Source organism: Tursiops truncatus, chromosome X (assembly GCF_011762595.2).
Source record: "Tursiops truncatus isolate mTurTru1 chromosome X, mTurTru1.mat.Y, whole genome shotgun sequence".
NCBI lineage: Eukaryota > Metazoa > Chordata > Mammalia > Artiodactyla > Delphinidae > Tursiops > Tursiops truncatus.
In genome coordinates, this window is record NC_047055.1 from 118424352 (window position 1) to 118439562 (window position 15211).

The 15211-nt window shown below is 38.8% G+C and overlaps 1 long non-coding RNA gene across 2 annotated transcripts in view; it reads left to right on the forward strand.

Moving 5' to 3' along the window:
* LOC117310331 (uncharacterized) overlaps positions 1 to 13322 on the forward strand; it is a 33390-nt gene extending 20068 nt beyond the window's left edge. Inside the window, exons 3-5 of one of the 2 annotated variants that reach the window (XR_012329418.1) lie at positions 3363 to 3552; positions 11290 to 11398; positions 13077 to 13322. This is a non-coding gene — a long non-coding RNA (uncharacterized lncRNA). The remainder of the gene's footprint in view (positions 1 to 3362; positions 3553 to 11289; positions 11399 to 13076) is intronic. The other variant, XR_004524502.2, reaches the window with a different exon arrangement.
* Positions 13323 to 15211: the final 1889 nt, after the last annotated feature.

A 15211-nucleotide genomic window follows, 5' to 3' on the forward strand; every position in this document is an offset into this window, starting at 1 on the left:
CTCTTTTTTTCTCATCATAGATGACAAGGTAGCACTGGATTGCATTCTGAATGGCTGCTGCCACCTTTGGGTACCATTCTAGGTTCGGGTCCTGTGCCTCAAAAACTAACAGTGCTTCCTCAAATAAAGACGATTCCCTTGCCATTTTCTGTGTCGTGAATCTCTTAAGTTCTTCAGTTACTTCTTCCTCCTGTCCCTCTTCATCCTTTCTCTGGGCCTCCAATTCCATCAGTAAGCTCCTCATGTTGCACAGCAAGGAATTCAATGAAATCGTCCTCTTGCAGATCTAGCTCCAGCTTCTCGCTGAGGGTCACTACATTGCTGAAAATCTCTTCAGACTTCTGATCTACCTTCTCAAATCCAAAAAAATCATGAACTGTGGGCAAAGGTTCTTCCAAACCCCATTCATGGTGACCACTATACCTTCACACCATGCAAACTCAATGTTTTTATGGTCTTGTAGATGTTATAGTCCTTCCAAAGTTGTCCCTAGGTTGTTACTGATTTGTCACTTACCTTTACTGCCTGACAAAAAGTGTGACATAAATAATATTTCTTGAAAGTCGCTCTAACTCCCTGGTCCATAGGTTGGATGAGCAACGTAGTATTCAGTGACAGATGCACTACTTTGACGTTGGGATGAAAGTCATCCATGGATGGGGTGTGGCCCAGAGCATTGTCGAGCAGCAAAAGAATGTTTTGCTGGAACGTCCTCCTCCACGCAATATTTCTCTACATCTGGGATAAAGTGGTGGCAAAACCAGTCCTGGAACGTGGCCTGTGTAATCCAGGATATGGGGTTATGCTTCCACGCAACAGGAAGAGAGCCCTTGGCTATGTGTTTAAGGGTTCTCGGGTTCTCTGAATGATAAACTAAGAGAGGCTTCAGCTTCAATTCACCGGAAGCATTGCCACCAAACAACAGTTAGACTGTCCTTTGCTGCTTTACAGCCCAGCATCAACTTTTCCTCCTTACTGATGTAACTTCGGTCTGGCATCCTCTTCCAGTACAGTTGGGTCTCATCCACATTAAAAACCTGGTTGGGTAAATACACACCATCATCAATAATTTCTCAGAGTGTTTCCGGGAGTTCCCGGACAGCTACCCTATCTGCCCTTGCTGCCTCTCCACTTACTTTTACATTATGAAGGTTGGCTCTAGCCTTGAACCGATGAAACCAGCCATGGCTGGCATTAAAAGATGTGCCCTCTGATTCTTTCCCGTGTTTCTTCTTCAAGTCTTCATGAAGGCTTTTAGCTTTCTCTTGAATCAGCATCAAGCTGAGCAGGACTCAGCACTAACGTTGATCCTGCATCTGCACACTGAGAAGTTTCTCCATCTCCTCCATCACTTTTCCATGCTTCTTCAGTGTTTTGTCAGCATCATCAGTACGGCAGACTTCACATGTTCCATGATCTTGTCCTTGTTCTGTAGATTCGTGACAACGATAGAATGATTCATGTTATAAGAATGAGCGATGTCTAACATCTTTTTGCCTCGCTCCACTCTCTTAATTACTTTCACTTTTGTTTCCATCGTTATCGCGTGGCCCTTCTTAACAGTACCAGCTACATCACCACTGCTTTTACGCTTGCTTCCAGACATCTTGGGCTTGAAATAAAGGTACTGTACTACTGTACTCTATACAGTACTATAAAGAACACAAAAGCGCAACCACTTATAGAGGATGAACGCACGTGACAATGTATGCCAGACACGTGAACTAACTTACATGCGAATTGGACATGCAAATGGACGTTTGCATCTTTGAAAGTTTGCAACTTGAAGGTGCTTATGTAGGTGACTTACTGTATTTGTACTGCCTAGGGAGAACTACCTAGGAAAACTGTGGTATGATTTATGTCAGAGAATGTTTTGCTTATGTTCTCTTCTAGGAGTTTTAAGGTGTCCTATGTTATATTTAAGCATGTAAACCGTTTTGAGTTTATTTCTGTGTATGGTGTGAGGGTATGTTCTGACTTCACTGATTTGAATACGGCTGTCCAACTTTCAAAACACCACTTGCTGAAGAGACTGTCTTTTCCCCATTGTATATTCTTGCCTCCTTTGTCGAAGGTTAATTGACCATAGGTGTGTGGGTTTATTTCTGGGCTCTCTATTCCATTCCATTGATCCATGTATCTCTTTCTGTGCCAATACCATGCGGTTTTGATTACTGTAACTTTGTAGTATTGTCTGAAGTTTAGGAGGGTTATGCCTCCTGCTTTGTTCTTTTTCCTCAGGATTGTGTTGACAGTTCTGACTTTTTATGGTTCCAGATATATTTTAGGATTATTTGTTCTAGTTCTGGGGAAAGTGTCATGGGCAATTTGACAGGAATCACATTAAATCTGTAGATTGCTTTGGGTAGTATAGCCACTTTAACAGTTTTAATTCTTCCCATCCAAGAGCATGGGATGTCTTTCCATTTCTCTGGATCATCTTCAGTTTCCTTTACTAATGTTTTGTAGTTCTCAACATATAAGTCTTTCACCTCCTTGGTGAGGTTTTTTCCTAAGTATTTTATTTTCTTGATGCCATTTTAAAAAGGATTGCTTGTTTACATTTCCTTTCTGATATTTCATTGTTAGTGTAAAGAAATGCATCCAGGGACTTCCCTGGTGGCTCCATGGTTGAGAATCCGCCTGCCAATACAGGGGGCATAGGTTTGTGCTCTGGTGCAGGAAGATCTCACATGCCGTGGAGCAACTAGACCTGTGTGCCACAAGTACTTAGCCTGCACACTAGAACCCGTGAGCCACAAGTACTGAGCCCATGTGCCACAACTACTTAAGCCCGCATGCCTAGAGCCCATGCTCCGCAACAAGAGAAGCCACTGCAATGAGAAGCCTGCGCACCACAACGAAGACTAGCCCCCACTGGCCACAACTAGAGAAAGCCCGTGCACAGCAATGAAGACCCAATGCAGCCAAAATAAATTTAAAAAAAAAGAAAAACCAAGAAATGCAACCAATTTATGTATGTTAATCTTGTGTCCTGCTACTTTGCTGAATTTGTTTATCAGTTCTAGTAGTTTTTGGTTGGAACTTTTAGGGTTTCCTTTATATATATTATCATGTCATCTACATACAATGACAACTTTACCTCTTCCCTTCCAATGTGGTTAGATTTTATTTCTTTTTCTTGTCTGATTGTTGTGGCTAGGACTTCCAGTACTATGTTGAAGAGAAGAGGTGAGAGTGGGCATCCTTGTCTTCTTCCAGATTTTAGGGGGAAGGCTTTCAGCCTATGAACATTGAGTATTATATTGGTTGTGGGTTTGTCATAAATAGCTTTTATTATGTTGAGATATGTTTCCTCTATACCCACTTTGGTAAGTTTTTTTTTTTCCTTTTTGCAGTACGTGGGCCTCTCACTGTAGTGACCTCTCCCGTTGCGGAGCACAGGCTCTGGACGCACAGGCTCAGTGGCCATGGCTCACGGGCCCAGCCACTCTGCGGCATGTGGGATCTTCCCGGACCGGGGCACGATCCTGTGTCCCCTGCATTGGCAGGCGGACTCTCAATCACTGCGCCACCAGGGGAGCCCTGGTAAGTGTTTTTATCATCAATGGATGTGCTTTTCCGGCATCTATTGAGATGATCATTTGTTTTGTGTTTTTCCTTTGTTGATGGGGTGTATCATGTTGGTTGATTTGCATATGTTGAAACAACTTTGTGACACTGGGGTGAATCAAATTTGGTCATGGTGTATGATCCTCTTATGTGTTGTCAGATTCGGTTTTCTAATATTCAGTTGAGAATTTTTGCATCTATATTTATCAAAGATATTGGTCTGCAATTTTCTTATTTTGGTAGTGTCTTTCTCTCTGTGTTGGTTTTTTAAGTCTTTAATGAATTTGTTCCAACATTCCTTCTGTTTTATGTTTTGGTTTCTTGTTTGTGAGGCATGTGGGATCTTAGCTCCACCATGAGGGATTGAACCTGCCCCCCCCGCAGTGGAAGGCGAAATCTTAACTACTGGACAACTAGAAAAGTCCCCATCTGTATTTTGTTTGTTTGTTTGTTTGTTTCAGTAGATTTCTTTCTTTATTTTTGGATGGATTGGGTGTCCATTGCTTTGCTTTTGTTGCAGAGCATGGGCTCTAGGTGCACGGGCTTCAGCAGTTGTGGCTATCAGGCTCAGTAGTTGTGGCTCCTGGGCTGTAGAGCGCAGGCTCAGTAGTTGTGGCACACAGGCTTAGTTGCTCCGCGGCATGTGGGATCTTCCCAGACCTGGGCTCGAACCTATGTCCCCTGCATTGTCAGACGGATTCTTAACCACTGTGCCACCAGGGAAGTCCCCCCCATCTGTTTTTGATATCAGGGTGATGGTGGCTTCATAGAATGTCTTTGGAAGTATTCTTTACTCTTCAATCTTTTCGAAGAGTTTGAGAAGAATCAGTGTAAGTTTTGCTTTGTATATTTGGAAGAATTTGCCTGTGAAACCATCTGATACTGGACTTTTGTTGGTAGGGAGTTCTTTTTAATTACAGATTCTATTTTGCTTTTAGTGATCAGTATGTTCAAGTTATCTATTTCTTCTTGATTCAGTTTTGTTTGGCTGTAAAAAAAACCACATATATTTTTAGGTTATGTTAGCACCTAAATACTTACCATGTATTAGACCACAAAAGAGTGAAGAAAAAAATATTAAAATATTTTTTCAAATAGAAAATGTATTGAGATATTTTTCACAAATTGGGATAATAATACTAATTACAATAATGACAAATTGTTCTGAACTTAAAGACTATTTTATCTAAGATGCTTATTATATGCTTATTATAAGCATGGTATTATATGCTTATATATTATATGATATTATATATGCTTTTTATATGCTTATTATAAGCATGATATTATATGCTTATTGTTTTAAAATACATGGAATGTTTTCTCCTTTCTAACGTAATTCTTTTATTTTACCTGTATATTGTGAAAAAAATTTAGTTGCACGTAATATAAAAAATTACACTTTAATAGGAGATATTAATCCAGTTACATTTACTATAGTACTGAAAATACTTAGGTTTAGAGTTACCATGTTATCGAGTGCTGTTTTTTATTTATTTATTTTTTAAAAAGAGTTAATTGGGGGGGCATAAATTATTTATTTATTTATTTATTTATTTATATCATCTTATTGGACTATAATTGCTTTACTATGGTGTGTTAGTTTCTGCTTTATAACAAAGTGAACAAGCTATACATACACATATATCCCCATATCTTCTCCCTCTTGCATCTCCCTCCCACCCTCCCTCTCCCACCGCTCTAAGTGGTCACAAAGCACTGAACTGATCTCCCTGTGCTATGCAGCAGTTTCTTACTAGCCATCTATTTTACATTTGGTAGTGTATATAAGTCCATGCCACTCTCTCACTTCATCCCAGCTTACCCTTCTCCCTCCCCATGTCCTCAAGTCCATTCTCTATGTCTATGTCTTTATTCCTGTCCTGCCCCTAGGTTCTTCCAAACCATTTTTTTTCTTTTTGTTTAGATTCCATATATATGTGTTAGCATACAGTATTTGTTTTTCTCTTTCTGACTTACCTCACTCTGTATGACAGATTCTAGGTCCATCCACCTCACTACAAATAACTCAATTTTATTTCTTTTTATGGCTGAGTAATATTCCATTTTATATTGAAGATGTGCAGCATCTTCTTTATCCAGTCATCAGTTGATGGACACTTAGATTGCTTCTATGTCCTGGCTATTGCAAATAGAGCTGCAGTGAACATTGTGGAACATGACTCTTTTTGAATTATGGTTTTCTGCAGGTATATGCCCAGTAGTGGGATTGCTGTGTCATATGGTAGTGGTAGTTCTATTTTTAGGTTTTTAAGGAACCTCCATACTGTTCTCAATAGTGGCTGTATCAATTTACACTCCCACCAACGGTGCAAGAGGGTTCCCTTTTCTCCACACCTCTGCAGCATTTATTGTTTGTAGATTTTTTTGATGATGGCCATTCTTACCTGTGTGTGGTGATACCTCATTGTAATTTTGATTTGCGTTTCTCTAATGATCAGTGATGTTGAGCATTCTTTCATGTGTTTGTTGGCAAACTGTATATCTTCTTTGGAGAAATGTCTGTTTAGGTCTTCTGCCCATTTATGGATTGGGTTGTTTGTTTTTTTGATATTGATCTGCATGGGCTGCTTGTAAAGTTTGGAGATTAATCCTTTGTCAGTTGCTTCGTTGGCAAATATTTTCTCCCATTCTGAGGGTTGCCTTTTCGTCTTGTTTACGTTTTCCTTTGCTGTGCAAAAGCTTTTAAGTCTCATTAGGTCTTATTTGTTTATTTTTGTTTTTATTTCCATTTCTCTAGGAGGTGGGTCAAAAAGGATCTTGCAGGCTTCCCTGGTGGCGCAGTGGTTGAGAGTCCGCCTGCCGATGCAGGGGACACAGGTTCGTGCCCCGGTCTGGGAAGATCCCACATGCCACGGAGCAGCTAGGCCTGTGAGCCATGGCTGCTGAGCCTGCGCGTCCAGAGCCTGTGCACTGCAATGGGAGAGGCCACAACAGTGAGAGGCCCGCGTACTGCAAAAAAAAAAAAAAAAAAAAAAGGATCTTGCTGTGATTGATGTCATAGAGTGTTCTGCCTATGTTTTCCTCTAAGAGTTTTATAGTGTCTGGCCTTACATTTAGGTCTTTAATCAATTTTGAGTTTATTTTTGTGTATGGTGTTAGGGAATTTTCTAATTTCATTCTTTTACCTGTAGCTGCCCAGTTTTACCAGCACCATTTATTGAAGAGGCTGTGATTTCTCCATTGTATATTCTTGCCTCCTTTATCATAAATAATGTGACCATATGTGTATGGGTTTATCTCTGGGCTTTCCCTCATGTTCCATTGCTCTATATTTCTGTTTTTGTGCCAGTACCATACTGTCTTGAGTACTGTAGTTTTGTAGTATTGTCTGAAGTCAGGGAGCCTGCTTCCTCCAGCTCTGTTTTTCTTCTCAAGATTGCTTTGGCTGTTCGGGGTCTTTTGTGTTTCCATACAAATTGTGAAATTTTTTGGTGCAGTTCTCTGAAAAATGCCATTGGTAGTTTGATAGGGATTGCATTGAATCTGTAGATTGCTTTGGGTAGTATAGTCATTTCCACAATGTTGATTCTTCCAATCCAAGCACATGGTATATCTCTCTGTTTGTGTCATCTTTGATTTCTTTAATCAGTGTCTTATAGTTTGTTGAGTAAACTACTTTTGTCTCCTTAGGCAGGGTTATTCCTAGGTATTTTATTCTTTTTGTTGCAGTGGTAAATGGGAGTGTTTCCTTAATTTCTCTTTCAGATTTTTCATCTTTAGTGTATAGGGATGAAAGTGATAACTGTACATTTATTTTGTGTGCTGCAACCTTACCAGATTCATTGATTAACTCTAATAGGTTACTGGTAGCATCTTTAAGATTCTCTATGTATAGTATCATGTCATCTGCAAACAGTGAGAGCTTAACTTCTTCTTTTCCGATTTGGATTCCCTTTATTTCTTTTTCTTCTCTGGTTGCTGTAGCTAAAAATTCCAAAAGTGTGTTGAATCATAGTGGTGAGAGTGGGCAACCTTGTCTTGTTCCTGATCTTGGTGGAAATGGTTTCACTTTTTCACCATTGAGAACGATGTTGGCTGTGGGTTTGTCATATATGGCCTTTATTATGTTGAGGAAAGTTCCCTCTATGCCTACTCTCTGGAGGTTTTTTTTAATCATAAATGGGTGTTTAATATTGTCTAAAGCATTTTATGCATCTCTTGAGATGACCATATCGTTTTTATCCTTCAGTTTTTTAATATGGTGTATCACACTGATTTGCATATATTGAAGAATCCTTGCATCCCTGTGATAAATCCCATTTTATCTTGGTGTGTATGATCCTGTTAATGTGCTGTTGGATTCTGTTTGCTAGTCTTTTGCTGTGGATTTTTGCATCTGTGTTCATCAGTGATATTGGCCTGTAGTTTTCTTTCTTTGTGACATCTTTGTCTGGTTTTGGTATCAGGGAGACGGTGGTCTCATAGAATAAGTTTGGGAGAGTTCCTCCCTCTGCTATATTTTGGAAGAGTTTGAGAAGGATAGGTGTTAACTCTTCTCTAAATGTTTGATAGAATTTGCCTGTTAAGCCATCTGGTCCTGGGCTTTTGTTTGTTGGAAGATTTTTAATCACAGTCTCAATTTCAGTGCTTTGGATTGGTTTGTTTATAGTTTCTATTTCTTCCTGGTTCAGTCTTGGAAGCTTGTGCTTTTCTAAGAATTTGTCCATTTCTTCCAGGTTGTCCATTTTATTGGCATATTGTTGCTTGCAGTAATCTCTCATGGTCCTTTGTATTTCTGCAGTGTCAGTTGTTACTTCTCCTTTTTTATTTGTAATTCTATTGATTTGAGCCTTCCTTTTTTTCTTGATGAGTCTGGCTAATGGTTTATCAATTTTGTTTATCTTCTTAGAGAACAAACTTTTAGTTTTTTTGATCTTTGCTGTTGATTCATTCACTTCTTTTTCATTTATTTCTGATCTGATCTTTATGATTTCTTTCCTCTGCTGACTTTGTTTTTTTTTTTTCTTTCTTTCTCTAATTGCTTTCGGTGTAAGGTTAGCTTGTTTATTTGAGATGTTTCTTGTTTCTTGAGGTAGGATTGTAGTGCTATAAACCTCCCTCTTAGAACTGCTTTTTCTGCATCCCATAGGTTTTGGGTCTTCATTGTCATTTGTTTCTAGGTATTTTTTAAATTTCCTCTTTGATTTCTTCAGTGACGTCTTGGTTATTAAGTAGTGTATTGTTTAGCGTCCATGTGTTTGTATTTTTTACAGATCTTTTCCTGTAATTGATATCTATTCTGATGGCATTGTGGTCAGAAAAGATACTTGATACGATTTCAATTTTCGTAAATTTACCAAGGCTTTTTTTGTGACCCAGGATATGATCTATCCTGGAGAATATTCCACGAGCACTTGAGATAAAGTGTATTCTGTTGGTTTTGGATGGAATGTCCTATAAATATCAATTAAGTCCATCTTGTTTAATGTATTATTTAAAGCTTGTGTTTCTTTATTTATTTTCATTTTGGATGATCAGTTCATTGGTGAAAGAGGGGTGCTAAAGTCCCCTACTATGATTGTGTTACTGTCGATTTCCCCTTTTATGGCTGTTAGCATTTGCCTTATGTATTGAGGAGCTCCTGTGTTGGGTGCATAAATATTTACAATTGTTATATCTTCTTCTTGGATTGATCCCTTGATCATAATGTAGTGTCCTTCTTTGTCTCCGGTAATAGTCTTTATTTTAAAGTCTTTTTTGTCTGATATGAGAATTGCTACTCTAGCTTTTTTTTGATTTCCATTTGCATGGAATATCTTTTTCCATCCCCTATCTTTCAGTCTGTATGTGTCTCTAGGTCTGAAGTGGGTCTCTTGTAGACCGCGTATATGCTGGTCATGTTTTTGGATCCATTCAGCCAGTCTGTGTCTTTTGGTTGGAGCATTTAATCCATTTACATTTAAGGTAATTATTGATATGTATGTTCTTATTACCATTTTCTTAATTGTTTTGGGTTTGTTATTGTACATCTTTTCCTTCTCTTGTGTTTCCTGCCTAGAGAAGTTCCTTTAGCGTTTGTTGTAAAGCTGGTTTGGTGGTGCTGAATTCTCTTAGCTTTTGCTTGTCTGTAAAGGTTTTAATTTCTCTGTCAAATCTGAATGAGATCCTTGCTGGGTCGAGTAATCTTGGTTGTAGCTTTTCCCCTTTCATCACTTTAAATATGTTCTGCCAGTCCCTTCTGGCTTGCAGAGTTTCTGCTGAAAGATCAGCCGTTAATCTTTTGGGGATTCCCTTGTATGTTATTTGTTGTTTTTCCCTTGGTGATTTTAATATTTTTTCTTTGTATTTAATTTTTGATAGTTTAAGTAATATATGTTTTGGCATGTTTCTCCTTGGGTGTATCTTGTATGGGACTCTCTGCACTTCCTGGACTTGATTAATGATATCCTTTCCCATATTAGGGAAGTTTTCAACTATTATCTCTTCAAATATTTTCTCAGTCTCTTTCTTTTTCTCTTCTACTTCTGGGACCCCTATATTCGAATATTGGTATGTTTAATGTTGTCCCAGAGGTGTCTCAGATTGTCCTCAATTCTTTTCATTCTTTTTTCTTTATTCTGCTCTGCAGTAGTTATTTCCACTATTTTGTCTTACAGGTCATTTATCCATTCTTCTGCCTCAATTATTCTGCTATTGTTTCCTTCTAGAGCATTTTAAATTCCATTTATTGTGTTGTTCGTCATTGTTTGTTTGCTTTGCTCTTTAGTTCTTCTACGTCCTTGTTAAACGTTTCTTGTATAGTCTCCATTCCAGTTCCAAGATTTGGGATCATCTTTAATATCATTACTCTGAATTCTTTTTCCGGTAGACTGCCTATTTCCTCTACGTTTGTTTGTTCTGGTGGGATCTTACCTTGCTCCTTCACCTGCTGTGTGTTCCTCTGTCATATTTGGCTTTGGGGACGGTGTTTGGGGTCTCCTTTTCGCAGGCCGCAGATTCGTAGTTCCCGTTGTTTTTGGTGTCTGCCCCCAGTGGCTGAGGTTGGTTTAGTGGGTTGTGTAGGCTTTCTGGTGGAGGGGACTGGTGCCTGTGTTCTGGTGGGTGTGTCTGGATCTTGTCTTTCTGGTTGACAGGTCTGCATCCGGTGGTGTGTTTTGGAGTGTCTGTGGCATTATTATGATTTTAGGCAGCCTCTCTGCTAATGGGTGGGCCTGCATTCCTGTCTTGCTAGTTGTTTGGCATGGGATATCCAGCACTGGATCTTGCTCGTCTCTGAGTGGAGCTGGGTCTTAGCGTTGAGACGGATGTCTCTGGGAGGCTTTCACTATTTGATATTACAAGGTGCCAGAGGTCTCTGGTAGACCAATGACCTGAACTCGGCTCTCCCAACTCAGAGGCACAGGCCTGACACCCGGCTGGAGCACCAAGACCCTGTCAGCCACACGGCTGGGGGTGAGAGCAAGAGGTAGCTTTGGTACATCTGAAAGACCACCAATGAGATTCACTGACCATTTTCTCTACAGAAGTGAAGAAAACAAAATTCAGTGTTTGGCTAGTCAGCCACTTTGGAAGCCAGTCTCCAAGATGGCCCTAATTATCCCCTAATTATCTCCCAGTCTTCATGTACCTGTGTGGCTCCTCACACTTGAAAAGGGCTGACTGTTTAACTAATAAGAAATTGCAGAAATGACAAAGTGCAGCTTCCAAAGTTATGAAAGACATTGCAGCTTCTGCTTTGGTTTCTGCTAGATCACTCATCCTGGGGTAAGCCAGCTACCATGTCATGAGGACACTCAGGCAGCCCTAAGGAGAGATCCATGTGGCAAGGAACTGAGGCCTCTTACCTACAGCCACGTGAGTGAGTCATCTCAGAAGTCAAAAGATTTAATTTTATTTATTTTTCATTGCATTGGGTCTTTGTTGCTGCACAAGGTTTCTCTAGTTGTTTCAAGCAGGGGTTACTCATCGTTGTGGTGCACGGGCTTCTCCTTGTGGTCGTTTCTCTTGTTGTGGAGTATGGGCTCTAGGTGCATGGGCTTCAGTAGTTGTGTCATGCAGGCTCAATAGTTGTTGCTTGCTGGCTCTAGAGCGCAGGCTCAGTAGTTGTGGCACACGGGCTTAGTTGCTCTGCGGCATGTGGGATCTTCCCAGACCAGGGATTGAACCCCTGTCCCCTGCATTGGCAGGCAAATTCTTACCCACTGTGCCACCAGGGAAGTCCAGTGTGCTCTTTTTTAAACCTAGTCTGTTTTCATTATTTTCTATCTTAACAATTCTGTATTAATTAAAAAAAAATAATACTCCTTTCTACCCCTCCTGTTTGAGGATTATATATGAAGAGTTATGTCTTATTTATTAATCTCAAATTTTCACCTTTTAAGAAGTAATCACAATGTCAAGTATTTAATACCTTTCAGTTCCACCTTGAAAAGCATGGATATTAAAGTGCTAATATAATTACCTTCCCTAGTATATCGTTTTTACTTTTTGTTATGTATAAAAAACAACTAAAAACATGCATGGTTTGTAAGGAAATGACAAATTTCAGAAAATTCAGAATCTGAATACACTCTATACATAGCTTCTAGATAAAGACACAGAAAATTGCCAGATACTCAGAGGCCCCCTGATCCCACTCTAGTGACTCCCCTTAAGGTTTAATATTGTTCTTGTATCTAACAAAAAGATCATGTTACCTGTATTTTGTAGTTTATATAAATGTTATGGCACAGTAAAATCACTTTTGGATTGGGCTTTTTTATTTTATGTTGCTTGTGAATATGTCTATATGGTTTCCTGTTGTGATCATGCATTGCCACTGTTGCATAGGATTCCATAGTGTAAATATTTAACAATTAATTTATTCCAATTTGTATTACAATATGAGTGATTTTCAGTTTGTGCCTGTTGAGAATAGCATGGGTATAAAAATTCTAGAACTTGAGCTTTGGTGGTGTGTGTATAAATTATTGTTCAGTATACATGTAGTAGTAAAATTTTCGAGTCATAGCTTTCATGTGTTTATCTTTTTAGATATTTCTAAATATTTTCAAAACGTGTATGATTTTTCTTTTTCTTTTTTTTTACATCTTTATTGGAGTATAATTGCTTCACAATGGTGTGTTAGTTTCTGCTTTATAACAAAGCGAATCAGTTATACATATACATGTGTTCCCATATCTCTTCCCTCTTGCATCTCCCTCCCTCCCACCCTCCCCATCCCACCCCTCTAGGTGGTCACAAAGCACCGAGCTGATCTCCCTGTGCTATGTGGCTGCTTCCCACTAGCTATCTATTTTACGTTTGGTAGTGTATATATGTCCATGCCACTCTCTCGCTTTGTCACAGCTTACCCTTTCCCCTCCCCATATCGTCAAGTCCATTCTCTAGTAGGTCTGTGTCTTTATTCCTGTCTTACCCCTAGGTTCTTCATGACAGTTTTTTTTTGTTAAATTCCATATATATGTGTTAGCATACAGTATTTGTCTTTCTCTTTCTGACTTACTTCACTCATTTGTATGATTTTTCATCCTCAGCAGCAGTGAATGAGATTCAAGGATTATATACATTCTCGTCAAACCTGATAATACCTGTCATTTTCATTTGAACTTTCTGGTTGGTAAGTGATAATTAAATGTATCACTTTTTTTGCATTTAATTGACTACTAAGAAGCCAAGCATCTTTTGATATGTTTACTTAACATTCTGTACTCTCTTTTTGGAAATACCTTTTGGTATATTTTCCCCATATTTGCTATTACATTATCTTCTTATTGAAGACTTCTTTTTTTTTAACATCTGAAGACTTCTTATTGAGGAGTTTTTAATATATGCTTGCTATGAGTTCTTCTCTCTTTCTGTCTCTCCTTCTCTTTCTTTAGATGAGTGTCAGTTTTTAATAACATCTAATTTGTTATTTTCCTATTTATTTATTTATTTAGTCTTATTTCTATTTATTTATGTAGTCTTCTTATCTGTAGCAGAACACATTATTTATTCTAAATCACAAATATGTTTTCGTTTCTTCAATAAATCTAATTATTAATCTTTAAATTTAAGTTAACTTTCTAAACTAAATATGTTGTATCATAGTGAGTATTAATTTTTCTGTGACAGCTGAAAGGTTACATTTATTCAGAAAATGTTGTATTCAGCTTTCTTTTCATTTGCTCCTACTTCTCATTGATTCATAGAGGTAAACATCACTTCATCCATGGGTCTGACTTTTCTCTGATTTCTCATGGTCATTCTCACTAATTCGTCTTGCCTCCTGAAATCTTTAGCAATCCCATTATTCCACAGAAGCAGAAACCTTCCTTGGGCCTTTTTCCTCAGAAGGTTGATTATTCCCACATTTTAAATGGGAGATTGCAATAAGTTAGGAGAAAATGCCACAAGGGTCTCTCATTTTATTTTTCACATCTTGTATCAGCCTCTGCTTGCACTCTGTGTTCAAAGATTTTTGTACAACACATTGATGGAAGATGTCAGTTGTTTCTCTCCTTGGGGAAAAAGACAGATTAATTACCTGACAAATAAAATAAAGACAGTGTCTTGCTCTGTTCAAATGTTGGACAGGATTGCTTGCATCCTACTTTAAAAGTTTCAGGTGACTGTAGCTTAAGATTCCTAAGCTTTTTTTTTTTTTTTTTTTTTTTTTTTTTTTTTTTTTTTTTTGCGGTACGCGGGCCTCTCACTGCTGTGGCCTCTCCCGTTGCGGAGCACAGGCTCTGGACGCGCAGGCTCAGCGGCCATGGCTCACGGGCCCAGCCGCTCCGCGGCATGTGGGATCTTCCCAGACCGGGGCACGAACCCGTGTCCCCTGCATCAACCACTGCGCCACCAGGGAAGCCCAAGATTCCTAAGCTTTAATCCATATTTGCACCAAGCACAGCACCCAAAAGGACTGCCTTACATAACCCCATGAGACTTTTGTGTGCAAGTGGAACAGATAAAAATATAAAACTATTGCTGTCTTTTTGTGTCATAAAAATGATTTTTTGTCTCATTTAAAATATTTTTTTCTAAAATCCAAAAACGTGTCAGGCTAAAATATTGGAATTTCAAATATGGTAAATCTAAGACCCTTCAAATTTCTGTCCAGTTTTGTTGATGATGGGATGCCATCAGAGATATGACTTCATCAAACACAATAGGTAAGATCCCTTCATATGCCTGATTGGGGAATATGAAAATAATCCCTGGAAAAATCTGGACATTTTCTGGTTCTCAAGTATTGGTTAAGATGGTAGAAAGGACCCTTCATTGTCCTATATGTGAATGCAGATCAATTGAGAGAGGTGGGGATAAAACAAGCAGCCTAAATATCCTTTATGTTTGCTGTACTACTAGTAGAAAGAGGAAGGCTCAACCTGTCACCATGGTTGATATAGGAAATGAGCTGCTGAAACTACACAGAAATGTACCTGCTTGTATTTTCTGTGCAGATACCTTCTCTTTTGGTGTGCCCTGATACCTCCCTCAACTTATGTACCAACTCCAGTAGCATTAAGCAGAAATCCAAAGAAATCTATTCTTTGGAATTATGAGGAAGGGAAGAGTCAAAAATTTTATAGCATGTTCTATACAAGTATACACATCACCATCCTTATCTATGTCATGCCATGCATGGAGGGTCAGTAGGTTCAGGGGATTCTGGAAGCACCAAGGT